This window comes from Callospermophilus lateralis, unplaced genomic scaffold, assembly GCF_048772815.1.
Source record: "Callospermophilus lateralis isolate mCalLat2 unplaced genomic scaffold, mCalLat2.hap1 Scaffold_2002, whole genome shotgun sequence".
Taxonomy (NCBI): domain Eukaryota; kingdom Metazoa; phylum Chordata; class Mammalia; order Rodentia; family Sciuridae; genus Callospermophilus; species Callospermophilus lateralis.
Window position 1 is genome coordinate 156,415 of NW_027512998.1, and position 12,172 is coordinate 168,586.

A 12,172-nucleotide genomic window follows, 5' to 3' on the forward strand; every position below is an offset into this window, starting at 1 on the left:
GCACACACTGATGCAGGACACCAGCTTGATGGGCTCCAGACCACAGCGAGGGGTCTGCAGTCACATTGGCCAAACCTGGCTCACTGTGGCTCACTGTCCCGCATCCTCAAGGTTTGAAGAGATGAGTGGGTTGTTCCAAAGCAAACTTTTCTGCTATCCTGCTCTTCTCCCTCTCCGATTTCCTCAGGGATCTCAAATCTGTTTCCTCCTAGTCTCTCTCCTTTATCCATGTCAGCGTTCCCTGTTCACTTCCATGCCCTTGCTGGCTCAAGGAAAAGGTAAGGGACAGCTCCAGCCCAGCTGGACTCTGCATAATCAGGGAGCTGAATGTGCACCTGCCCCCAGGTACCCATTACAGGGAAAGGGGAAGCTGTGGGCCTGTGACATCTTCCCTCAGCTGGGAAGGGGGCTGAGTGTGGCCTATGGTTGGTTTTCAGATTCTCAGGGTGGGCTGTGGCCAGATAGTTGAGACATATATTTCTTCAGACATTTTGTTTTACACGTTTCTCATATTTTCCATGGAAATCTTTGCAACCTCTTTGGGAGACTGGGAGACTTCTGGGATAGAAATATCAGTTCATGATAATCAGAACCAGCATATGTGAAGAGAGAGCCCTCCCCGGGCACTGTGTGCTGGCTAGAGCCCACTGGTTTCTCTGGGCACTGCTTTGTGTCTCACTGCAGTGAAAATGATTGAAGATGATCTCCAGAGATCTCAGTGGGATGTCCAATGAGACTTTTAATCCAGCCTTGACTGGACTGTCATGGGCAGAGACAAAAGGCATCAGTCTGGGGTGATTTAGGTTTGTGCCTGTCATGAGACTGGAGACCAGATACTGCATAATGTCCCACCTAGCCTTGCCCCGTTGATGGTGAGGAAGGCTCTTCTCAGTGATATATAGTGTTAGGAGCACCAGAGGAAGGTCAGAAGGTCTGGGCATGTGACCTTTGACAAACCCATTAGCCTCTGGAGCCTAGTTTTCTCTTTTGTGTAAATGACCTTGGGGCTGGGATTGTAGCTCTGTGGTCAGGCACTTGCTTAGCCTATGTGAGTCCCTGGGTTTAATCCCCATCACTGAAAAATAAAATGCATTAGAAGTTTCTCTCCAGTTTGATCACAGGGTGATTAAAAGGATCAAATGAGATACCATGTACAAACCAACTAAAAGCTGTAAACAGCCATATAAATATATGAGACTATAATTATGATGATGATTCTATTTTGCTGATCACAAGAGCAATACATTCCTTGTAGAAATTATAGAAGTATACTAGGAAGAAAGTAAAAAGCAGTGATCATCTTCTATGGGCAATGTCTACACTGGACCATTTTGCAGGGCTGCATGGAATGTGCAGGAAGGTGATCCAAGAGGAATGAGATTCCTGAAAGCCAGAGACACGGGGCAGGTGAGGGAGAACAGACTCCCTCAGCTTTTGTTATATGTAAATGTCTTAATTTATTCCTTACTTCTAAAGGACAGTTTTGCCAAATATAGGATTCTAGGTTGACAGTTTTTTTTTTCTTTTTAATACTTTCAATATATTAGCTTACTTGTCCTCTCCAAAGTTCTGATGAGAAATCTGCCAATAACCTTCCTGAGGATACCTGGTATGTGACAAATCAATTCTCTTGTTGCTTTTGAGATCCTCTGTTCTTCAGAAGTTTTGTTACAGAGTGCCTTGATGTTAGTCTCTTTATGTTCATCTTCTTAGAGTTTAGTAAGCTTTTTGAATGTTTTTATTCATGCCTCTAATCAAATTTGTGAAGTTTCTTCAAACATTCTTTCTGTGCCCCCTCTCGTCTCCCTGAAAACACCTGATGCTGTCCCATAGCTCTGACAGGCTCTGTTCACTTTTAATGTTTTTTCCTTCTGGTCTTCAGACTTAATAATTTTGACTGTCCTTTCTTCTAGTTCACTGATTTTGTTTTTCTGCTGGCTCAAGTCTGCCTTTCATTTTCTCTAGTGAATTTTTCATTTTAGTTGTATTTTTTCAGCTTCAGAATTTCTATGTTTTCTTTCTCTTTACTGATATTTCCATTTTGTTCATACATCATTTGCTTGAATTTATCCACATCTTCCTTTACTTTTTTGAGCAACTTAAGACAGTTGCCTTTTGGGCTGGGGCTGGAGCTCAGGGTAGAGCACTTGCCTAGTATGTGTGAGGCCCTGGGTTCAATCCTCAGCACCACATAAAAATAAAATAAAGGTATTGTGTCCATATAATATTTAAAATAAGCCAGTTGCCATTTATTTATTTATTTACTTACTTTCTGTAGGGGGGATTGAATCTAGGGGCATTTTATCACTGAGCTACATCCCTAACCCTTTTTAATTTTTTTTTGTTTTGTTTTTTGAGACAGGTTCTCACTAAGCTGCTTAGAGCATCATTAAGTTGCTGAGGCTGGCTTCGAACTTGCTATCCTTCCATCTTAGCCTCCCAAATTGTTGGGATTACAGGGACATGCCACCATGCCCAGCATGAACATTTTTAAGACTGCTGTTTTAAACTCTTTGTCTAATAGATCTGCCATCAACCTTTTTTCAAAGATACTTTTGTTGTTGTTGTTGTTGTTGAATGGTCTTCACTTTTCTACTTCTTTATGTAATTTGTGATTCTCTTTATTGTTGTTGGGAATGATATCTGAATCAAACAATGCCATAACACTAAAAAGCAGATCCTTTTCCTTCCTCAGAATTTGCTAGAAGTATTTGTTATCATTTTAATTTTATTCTATTCTATTTTTCTTATTTTTTGTATGTTATCTCTAGGCCAAGAATCAGCTTGAGGTGTAAATTTAAGGTCTTCTCAGGTCTTTCTGGAGCCTATGCCTTTTCTCTTGAACATTCGTGGTGGTTACTTCCTAATTTCCCCTACATGTGAAGTTGCTTTCAAACAGCTTGGTCTTTAACGTTTGGCTTCCAAAAGTAGAAACAGTAAAATGAAGGGAAGAAAAAAAGTTCTCCTGGAGGTTGCTTCAGCCAGAAGGAGAGAGATCTGCAGTGGTGGGAAGAGGTGCAGGGGGGGATGCCACCTCTTTACCTGCACCCATGTTTCCAGAAGCAGCAGTGGGCAATTAAAGCCCAGATCCCCAACGTGTGGAGGATGGGGATATTTTTTTCCCTTTTCCCTTCTTGGCTCCCCCAAATTGTGTGCAAGTTACTCCAAGAACACATGCATAGCTGCCTGCCATGGGGCTGGTTGGGGGGATGCTCAGCAGCTACTGGTACAAGCTGAAATCGCCTAAAATCAATTCTGATTTATTCTCCAAGCATCCCCTGGGTCTTGCAAGCCTTCAATGGACCCCAGAGTTCTACACAGTTCCATACAAAATACAATAAATGGGTTTTGCCAGTGCAATTGTTGTTCAGGTGGGGAGACAGATTCCTGGTGTGTCTTATCCTATCATCCTCTCAGAATCCCCTCCACCTAGTAACAATTCTGTGCATATTCTTCCTCTCTTCTTTCTTTTTTATGTGCATATCCTTCTTTAACTACAATTGTATACCTGTTTTGAACCTATGATCATCTGAGAATGGATATTGCTATTCCTGGGTTAGCTGAGGTTAGAGAAGGGAAATGCTTGTTTGCCAGAGGAAGTACCTACCACCTGTCCCAGGGACTATCCTGGCTTTTGGGAATCGAGGCCCTTGCTTCTTAGGTCACTGTGGGATGGCCCAGTGTACCAGCAAGCCAGTCTGTTGTCTGTCACACAGAACCCTGAAACAGGACGAGGCCAGAGTAGGACTGTACATGTTTTCAAAGAAACAAAGGACTTTTAAACCTGAGACTTCATTTTGTACAGTGAGAGATGTCACCTCTGCCCAGGTTAGAAGACACTTCTAAGTTGCATGGGGTGCGAGCAAGGGCATTTCTTCCAAGACTGTCTTAGCGCAAAAGCACCCGTGTGGTCTCCCTCTTGGCCTTGTCAATTTCCTGTAGCAAAAGAACTTGGCTTGTGAATCAATCTGGCCAAAATGAATAATAATATCGATGGAGGAAAAAGCTCTAAGGGCACCAAAAGGAGCCATGTATTCTACAGGTGAGAGAGAACACTGAATTAGATTTTATAAATGCTACAGGGTTTTTCTCACAGGTTTCTTAAAGTATGCTACTCAGGGAAAAATGGGCAGGGACTGGGGGTGATGACAGCAGAATGAGTCCAAAGGGGGTTCTGAGTGGCTCAACTTGTTTCTGCATGTTGTAGTGATTCTAGGGGCCCTTTCCATGCTTCAGCTCTTGAATTCTAAGTGTTCCATTCTGGCTTGAAACAAAGCCACACCAAAATGGCTTTCCAAAAAGAAAACGAGTGTGAGGAAGGCTGCCCAGCTGTTGAGCCTTTCCGTGCTCCCCAGGAGAATCTCTTTGAGGGCTATTTCTGAGCATTTCTGCCTTTGATGTCATCTGGGCTCTGTCCAGCTGCCTCTGTCTGGAGCGAGGGACCAGGTGTGTGGCCTGAGAGAAACAAAGAAGATCTCATCATTGATTGGACCGGGGAAGGTTGTGCCCACTCCACCAAGAAACCCGCTAGCCAGCACTTCCACACCAGAAAGGAACCCAGGGCAAGGTGAGCCTGGAAACCTGAGACCACTAGGCTCCTGGCCCTGGACTGTGCTTCCGCCCCACGGTTAAAGCCACAGACCACAGACACAGGGTCGTCATGTCCATGATGCAAGGACAGCATCTTGTGAGGCCCATCATTTTTAAGCTTTTTAACGCTTCCTGACTCATGGCTCACCACAACCTTCAGCTACACCCTTCTACAGTGTACCAGGCACCATGCCAGGGTCAGTTAGATCCATGTCCCAAAGTCCCCAGGACAGTCCAGGTTGCTGTGCTACTTAAAAAACAGCATGAAATAAAGAAACAATGATCACAAATTATTTATAATATTGAAAAACTGATAATAACCTGTGTTCAACCAAAGGTTCTAGGTAATCTAGAGTTCAGTATCATATAATGGTGTATGAAGCAGATGTCTTTTTAAAAAGTCTTGATTTGGAGGAACTAAATCGTATAAAATAGAACAGTGTTGATTATTTTTAAAATTCACTAAAAACACAGTTAATAATTGGAAATGTTTCCTCTTGAGTAGAATTATTATTTTTTAAAATTCCTGTGAATAAATACTTCTGAAGTTTTCTACCATGAGCATATATAAACCATTGGGACAACTTTGTATGGTACAGTTTTAAAAATGAACTATCACTCAGAAGGGTCTCTGAAACTTAACAAAACATTAATAAATGGGCACTGTAACTTTCATTAAAACATTTTTTTTTAAATTAATGAGTGCACTGAGTTTAGAATAAAGATATTTTGGAGCAAATGATGCAGGGAATCTAGGATTTTTGAGACAGTTTGAGTAAAAGTAAAAAGGTACTGACAGCCCCTGATCTGATTCCCTGTGAGAAGACAGCCTTGGGAATGACTATTTTTAAATTTCAGAAACTCCTGTCCACTACAGAAAAATCTTCTAGGTCTGGGTTTCACAATTCAGGCTTTATTAACATTTTGGGCTCTATGATTCCTTGTGGTGAGGCCATCCTCTGTGCTGTAGGACATTTAACAGCAGAACTGGTCTCTCTGTTACTAGGTGCCAGTCACACTCCTGTCCCAGGCCCATGCCCAATTGTTAACTCAAACCCGGACTCTAGACATGGTTGACTGGTCCCTGGGGGCCAACATCTCCCCATTTGAAGACCATTAGGTAATAAAACAGGCTTCCCCAGGTAAACAGCTTTTCCTAGTTTTGTTACAGATGCCTGGAAACAAGAGCAGAGAGGTTAAAGGATAATCAGTGAGTTCTCCATAAAATAGAAAGGACAACTCTGGCCTTAGTGCAAAGAGAAATTTCACTGGTGCCAGAAGTGAGTGGCGGGGACATCGACAGGGTTAGAGAGAGTGCTTTGGATTTAAAAATGGCTTTGAAGGGATTTCCCCTTTTAAAATGTCACTAGAACCTTCTGGAATTCATCAAATGGGGCCGTTCTGCAGAAACCGTCTATCACACCAGCTATTCCCCTTGGAAAGGTATTTTGCTGGGAGCCATCAGCCAAGTAGGTATGACAATCTCCTTGCCAGCTTACTCCCATGCTGTCTAGTGGAAGGACTTCTGAAAGGTGACCTTGCTCAAGGACCAGGGCGGTTTAGCATAATAGGAGATTAGGGTGTTCCCCCTTTAGAATAGGGCAGTTTAGCATAATAGGAGATTAGGGTGTTCCCCCTTTAGAATAGGGCGTATCCTGCTGCCTGGTTTCCTCTTGAGTTCTTAGGGTCAGACAATATATTTGGGAGACAGAAGCCCAGGAGTAGTGGATTTGGGAGAAGTGGATTTGGGCAGAGAACGTGGATTCCCCCAGAACGTGTTTGTAGACGGGCGGTGTGAGTTCGGGAATAAAGAATTGCTGTTTGAATCTACAAGCTGTGTGGAGACTCGTGATTTGTGCCCAGCCAGAGACTGCAGCAGTATTTCATATTCATCCAAACTACAGTTTTCAAGCTTTTGGTACAGGAGCTCAGAGTAAGAAATCTTTTTACACCTCTTCCCCATCTCCATCCAGCTCCTACTGCACTGGCAGAGCCCACAGAATGAACGCTGCTGCCTTTGCTGCGATCTCCTGCAAACAGAGGGCTCTGCTTCCCTGCTAATGCAGCTGTGGCCCTGAGGAACACTTGAACAGCAGTCCTGGTGCACACTCCTCTGCATTATGAGATTGAAAGAGGAATGTCTATGCTGGGGCTGACAGAGCAGGACCCAGGGCCAAGCTGGCTTTCAGCCTTGTTTTTCTTCATGAGCAAACCAAGCTCGCCTTGTATCTTTCTCCAGCCATAGCCACATTTTCATATTAGGAAAAAGAAAATCCATTCTGTAGCTAAGTGACATGAGGATGGATATGTAGGACTTGGAGAGTGTCCAGAAAGGATTTAGAAATTTGGCTGGCCATTAAGGCAGGGCCTCCTGGAGATTCTTCTACCAGCCTTGGAGTGCAATTCCTGGGAGCTGGAAGGTGGGCTTGGGAAAGGCAGACTCGTGTGAAGAGCAGACCTAACCATCAGTGCAGGGCCAAGAGTCTGCCCAACTTCAGTCCACCATGGCAGGAAAGTGAGGAGGCAGTGGGCCGAGATGCAAAGATCACTCTGGATGTGGAGAAGAGACCTGAACTAGCCCTGACCAGGACAACAGAGGCAAGCCACTTTACTCTGCCTTGGTTTCTCCAGCTGTACATGAAGCCGGATGACCCACAAAGGGCCTTCTCGTAATCTCTAAGTGAAGGGAATGACAGGTTCCATTGGATCTAAACCTTCCATCTGTTTTTCTCTCTCCTTCCCCACTGTCACTGCCATCATAGAACTGGTGGGCACAGGAGACTCATCATCCCTTTGAGCACATCTCCTCTGGACTAAGCCCAAGCTAAGAAAGGTCACCCTACATGCCATATGCCTCCCTTCTTGCACAGGTACATGGACCTATAGGTGGGCTAATCTTCTTCTCTTTCCCAAAAATTTGCAATCTATAAGTTTCAATGATTACTAAAAGCAGTATTCATTTACCAAAAGAATTTAGACAACACAGACAAGCACTGAGTGACAATCACTTCATATTTTGGTGTATTTCTAATCTCTTCCTCTAAATGATCAAATTCTCTTTTTCTCCCTCAACACACAAGTTAATTTAATTTAATTTTTTTTTAAATTTAAATCATAAGCAGGACGCAGAGCCACACAATGGTAATCAAAGTAGTTCAGGAGGCTGAGGCAGGAGGATCCCAAGTTCAAAGCCACAGCAATGTAGTAAGGCCCTAAGCAACTCAGAGAGACCCTGTCTCAAAATTAAAAAAAAAAAAGGCTGGGGATGTGGCAGCTCAGTGGTTAAGCATCCCTGGGTTTAATCCCAGAACAACAACAACAACAACAAAAAATAAATCGTATTTATTTTTTGTGTACTTTTTTGGTATTATTTTATTCATTCAAGAGGGTGTTGATGTTTTCTCAATGTGCTAAATATTTGGTAACATTGTTTTAATGTTTTCCTGGTGTTCCATCTTGTGGCTCTGCTTTAATTTTTTAAACTCCATTGATGGAAATTTGTGATATTTCCAATTTTTTAATTCTGTAAATGGTTGAGCAATGTATACATGAGTGAGCCTTTTTATTCAACAAGTATTTATTGAGTGCATGCCTGACTCCATTCTGAGAGCTGGAGATGGGCTAGTGCATAAAATTGGTGCCTTCTCTGCCATTCAAGTCTTACCAAGTATGGGGGAAGACAGACAAGGGGCAGGTAAACACATCACATGTCAGCAGGTGATAAATACCTTGAAGACTATTAAAAAACAGTGTGAAAAGAATAAAAATTGATGGGCCAGAGAGACCTACACTTTTACATCACTCAAGGATTGTCTGATAAGGTACTGCTGTGGACTGAACTGTGTCCCCCCTTCTCAAATTCATATGTGGAAATCTCAATACTAGTGTGATGGTATTGGCAGATGTGCTTTTGGGAGGTGATCAGGGTTACATGAGGTCATGTGGGTGGGTCCCCTGATGGGGTTAGTGTCCTCATACTAGAAAGTGGTTCTTCCTCTTTGCCATGTCAGTACAGTGAGAAGGTGGCTCTCAAACTCTTTGACAGAGTTTCCTCTGTCAAAGCAGGAAACTGAATCAGACAGCACCTAATCTTTTCAGCTTCTAGACTGTGAGAAAATACACGTCTGTTAAGCCAGCCAGTCTTTGGTATTTTGTTTTGGCAGCCTGAGCTGATAGACAGGTAACATTTGATCCACAGGAAGTAGAGAATGAGTCTGTGGCTATCTGAGGAAAATGTCTCATACCTAAGGAAAAGCAGATGCAAAGAACCCAGAGGCAGAATTGTGCTTTGAATGTTCTAGAAATTGAGGTGGTGTTAGAGCAAGTAAGGTGGCAGGAGAGTGGTTCAAGAGGAGAGGGACAGTTTATGTAGGTCTTATGAACCATGATAAAAATTTCTCATTGATTTGGAGCAAGATGAGAATTTACTGGAGGCTCTGGGGCAGAGGGCAGCTTGGCTGGGCTTGGGCTTTACCCACATCACTTGTGCTACAGTGGGAAGCAGGGAAGCCTATTAACAGGTTCCTGAGGTAATTTGGAAAAGAAATGCTTAGGTCAGGGTTGGGGTGGAAGAAGAGGTGAGAGAGATCAGATTCTAGATGCATTTCACTGGAAGATGCCCTAGAGTTTACTGCTAAGTTGAATGTGGGAGAAGAGAAAGAAGCAGAAGATGATTCTGAGGTTTTTGGTATTAAAAAATAATGGAGGAGCCTCAGAGTTCAGGGGAAGTAGAAAGGAGAAGGAGAACTGTTGAAACATCTTAAGTGGGAGAAGAGCTTTGGAAGACGGGGTTGTACACTACCCTGATGCCTCTGATTTGGCAAGGGGGAGTTCCACTGGTGGCCTTGATAGCAGCTCTTGCCATGGTAGGGAGGGGAGAAGGACTGAGAGGACTCAGCAGGAGAGAGAACAGGAGGAGAGGAAGTGAGACAGGGAGACATGCTGGCTCTAAGAAGAGCAGAGAAGGCTCAGGGAAAGAGTAGATTAAGGGACAGATTTTACAGACATCAAAGCACCTTTGCAGATTTAGAGAAATAAAGAAATGCCCAGGAGAGGCAGAAGTTGTGGTGAAGGAGTAGGAGGCTGGAAGACAGTTTATGAATGGCTGTGGTTGACAGTAACTAAAAAAGCTCACTGGGGCAGAGGGTCCTGCCCAACCTCCCACCACAAAGGCAGAAATAATTACTCTCCCCCTGAGGTGTGCTTTTTCTATGAATTCTCTCAGCTTTGGAACATCTCATCCTTTAATTTCCGTGACATGATCCACCCTATACTGCTAAAGTCATTGCAGTGCCTAGCGGAGAAGTTGCACAGCTCCTGGAAATAATGGTGGCCAAGTTTTACTTTAAACATAAAATAATTCTTTTCAAAGAGGAGTTGGACTTCAATGAGATACCACTTTGCACTCACTAGACAGTCTACTATGAAATGAAATTAAAATTTAAAACTGAAAAATCAGGGTTGATAAGGACGGAGAAAAACTGGAACCCTTATGTGCTTTTGGTGAAAATGTAAACTGGTGGAGCTGCTATGGGAACTGGTATGGAGGTTCGTCAACCAATTAAAAATAGAAATTACCATACAACCCAGCCATTCTACTTTAAGATATATACCCTCAGAGAATTTGAAATCAGGTGTTGGGAGCTGCCACATAGGAGCTGAGCGCCCCCTAGTGTTGATTGATAGGAATGTAGAGAGATGTGGCAAGTGGCCATGGGCTGTGTGTATGAGCTGTGAGCATTTTCAACACACAAGCAGACTGGACTGACTATGCAGCTCTGTCTGGGCTGTGCACAGATGTGTCCCTTTCACTTGTTCTGCCTTTGATCATCACACAGCACATGAGATAGGTGTGGTCTTTCAAGATGTCAGTCAACCTGTTGACCTGGGAGATGTCGCAAAGCTAGATTAAGCCCCCTGAAACCTGACCCCTTGCTTCATTTGAATGGATTCTTCCCAATAAAACTGGGTTCAAGGTGTGCTCTTTCTCTTTCTTGCCAGCCTTGCCTCCTTTGTGGGAACTAGGTCAGAAGAGTCATCATAAAACCCAAAGAAAAAGGTATTTCTGTGTCATTATTTTATGCCAGCCCAATTCACGTGGAGTGACCCTGACTGGTTTAGTTGTATGCCATGACAATCAGAGTCTTAAGGAGACATTTGTATACCTCTGTTCATAGCAGTTAATATTTTCAGTAGCTAAAATGTGGCAGAACCCAATCATCCAGTGAATAGATAAATAAAATGTGGTATTTGTGTTTGTATGTGTGTGTATGTATACATACATATATCATGGAACATTACTCTGCCTTAAAAAGGAAGGACATTCTGACATAAATTACATAGATGAAATTTGAGGACATCATGCTAAGTGAAATCAGCCTGTAACAAAAAGCAAATTGTGTATGGTTCTGCTTATAGGAAGTACTTAGAGTATTCAAAATCATAGAGACAGAAAGTAGAATGGTGCTTGCCAGGAGCCAGGGGGAGAGGGAAACATGGAGTTATTAATCCATGGGTGTAGAGTTTTGGTTTTACAAGATGAAAAGTATCCTGGAGTTTGAAACATCTTCACCACCTCAAAAGGAAACTCCACACCCATTAGCCATCATTCCCCATTTTCCAACACTCAGTCCCTGGAATTCCTAATCTAACTTTATGACTCTATGGATTTGCCTATTTTGGACATTTCATATAAATGGTATCCTACAACTGTGATTGTCCTATTTGGTTTCTTTAACTTAGCATGATGTTTTCAAGCATCATTCATGCCCTAGCAGGTCTCTGTACTTCATTCCTTTTTATTGCTAAATCATATCTCATTACAGGATGATCATGCATTGTCCATCAATTCATCAGTAATTTCCACTTTTTGGTGATTGTGAATTATGCCACTATGAATGTTTCTGCACAGCATTCATAGTGTAGTGTTTTGTTTGAAGACTAGCTTAAAATTCTTTTGGGTCTATATCCAGGAGAGGAATTGATGGGTCATGCTATAGGTTGGATCTGGAAAGTCCCCCAAAGGCCCATGTCTTCAAGGCTTGGTCCTCAGTCTGTGGTGCTCTTATGGTTTGGTGGAGACCTTTAAGGGGTAGAATCTAGTGGGAAGTCTTAGGTCATGGGGGTATACACTTAAAGGGGACTATGGACCCTAGTCTTGTTCTCTCTTTTGATCCCTGGCTGCCCCAAGATTTGCTCCACCATCTGCACAACATACTGCCTTACCACGAACCCAAAAGCATGGGCCAGTCAACAACCATGGGCTGAAACCTCTGAAAATGTAAGCCAAATAATCTTTTCTCTCTTTAATCGATTATTTTGGTTATTGTATTATAGTAAAGGAAGAGTGACTAACACAGGTCATATGTTTTATATTTAAATCATTGAAGAACCTAATGCATCACTAAAATATTTAAATAACTAGACAAAATCATCTTAACAATGGGAAAAAATAGTCATTAATTGCAGAACAGAGACAGCAAATACAGCCATTGGAAAAGCTAAATATTAGGGCATTTGTGTACTCTGGTATGTGTGTACTTTAGCATGCATGTGTTCTAGAAGAAAGGGGAGAGAAAACAAG

General features: G+C 42.7%; 1 pseudogene; it reads right to left on the reverse strand.

The window, feature by feature from the left end:
• Positions 1-1,855: 1,855 nt before the first annotated feature.
• LOC143388274 (WAS/WASL-interacting protein family member 3-like) overlaps positions 1,856-12,172 on the reverse strand; it is a 38,873-nt pseudogene continuing 28,556 nt past the window's right edge.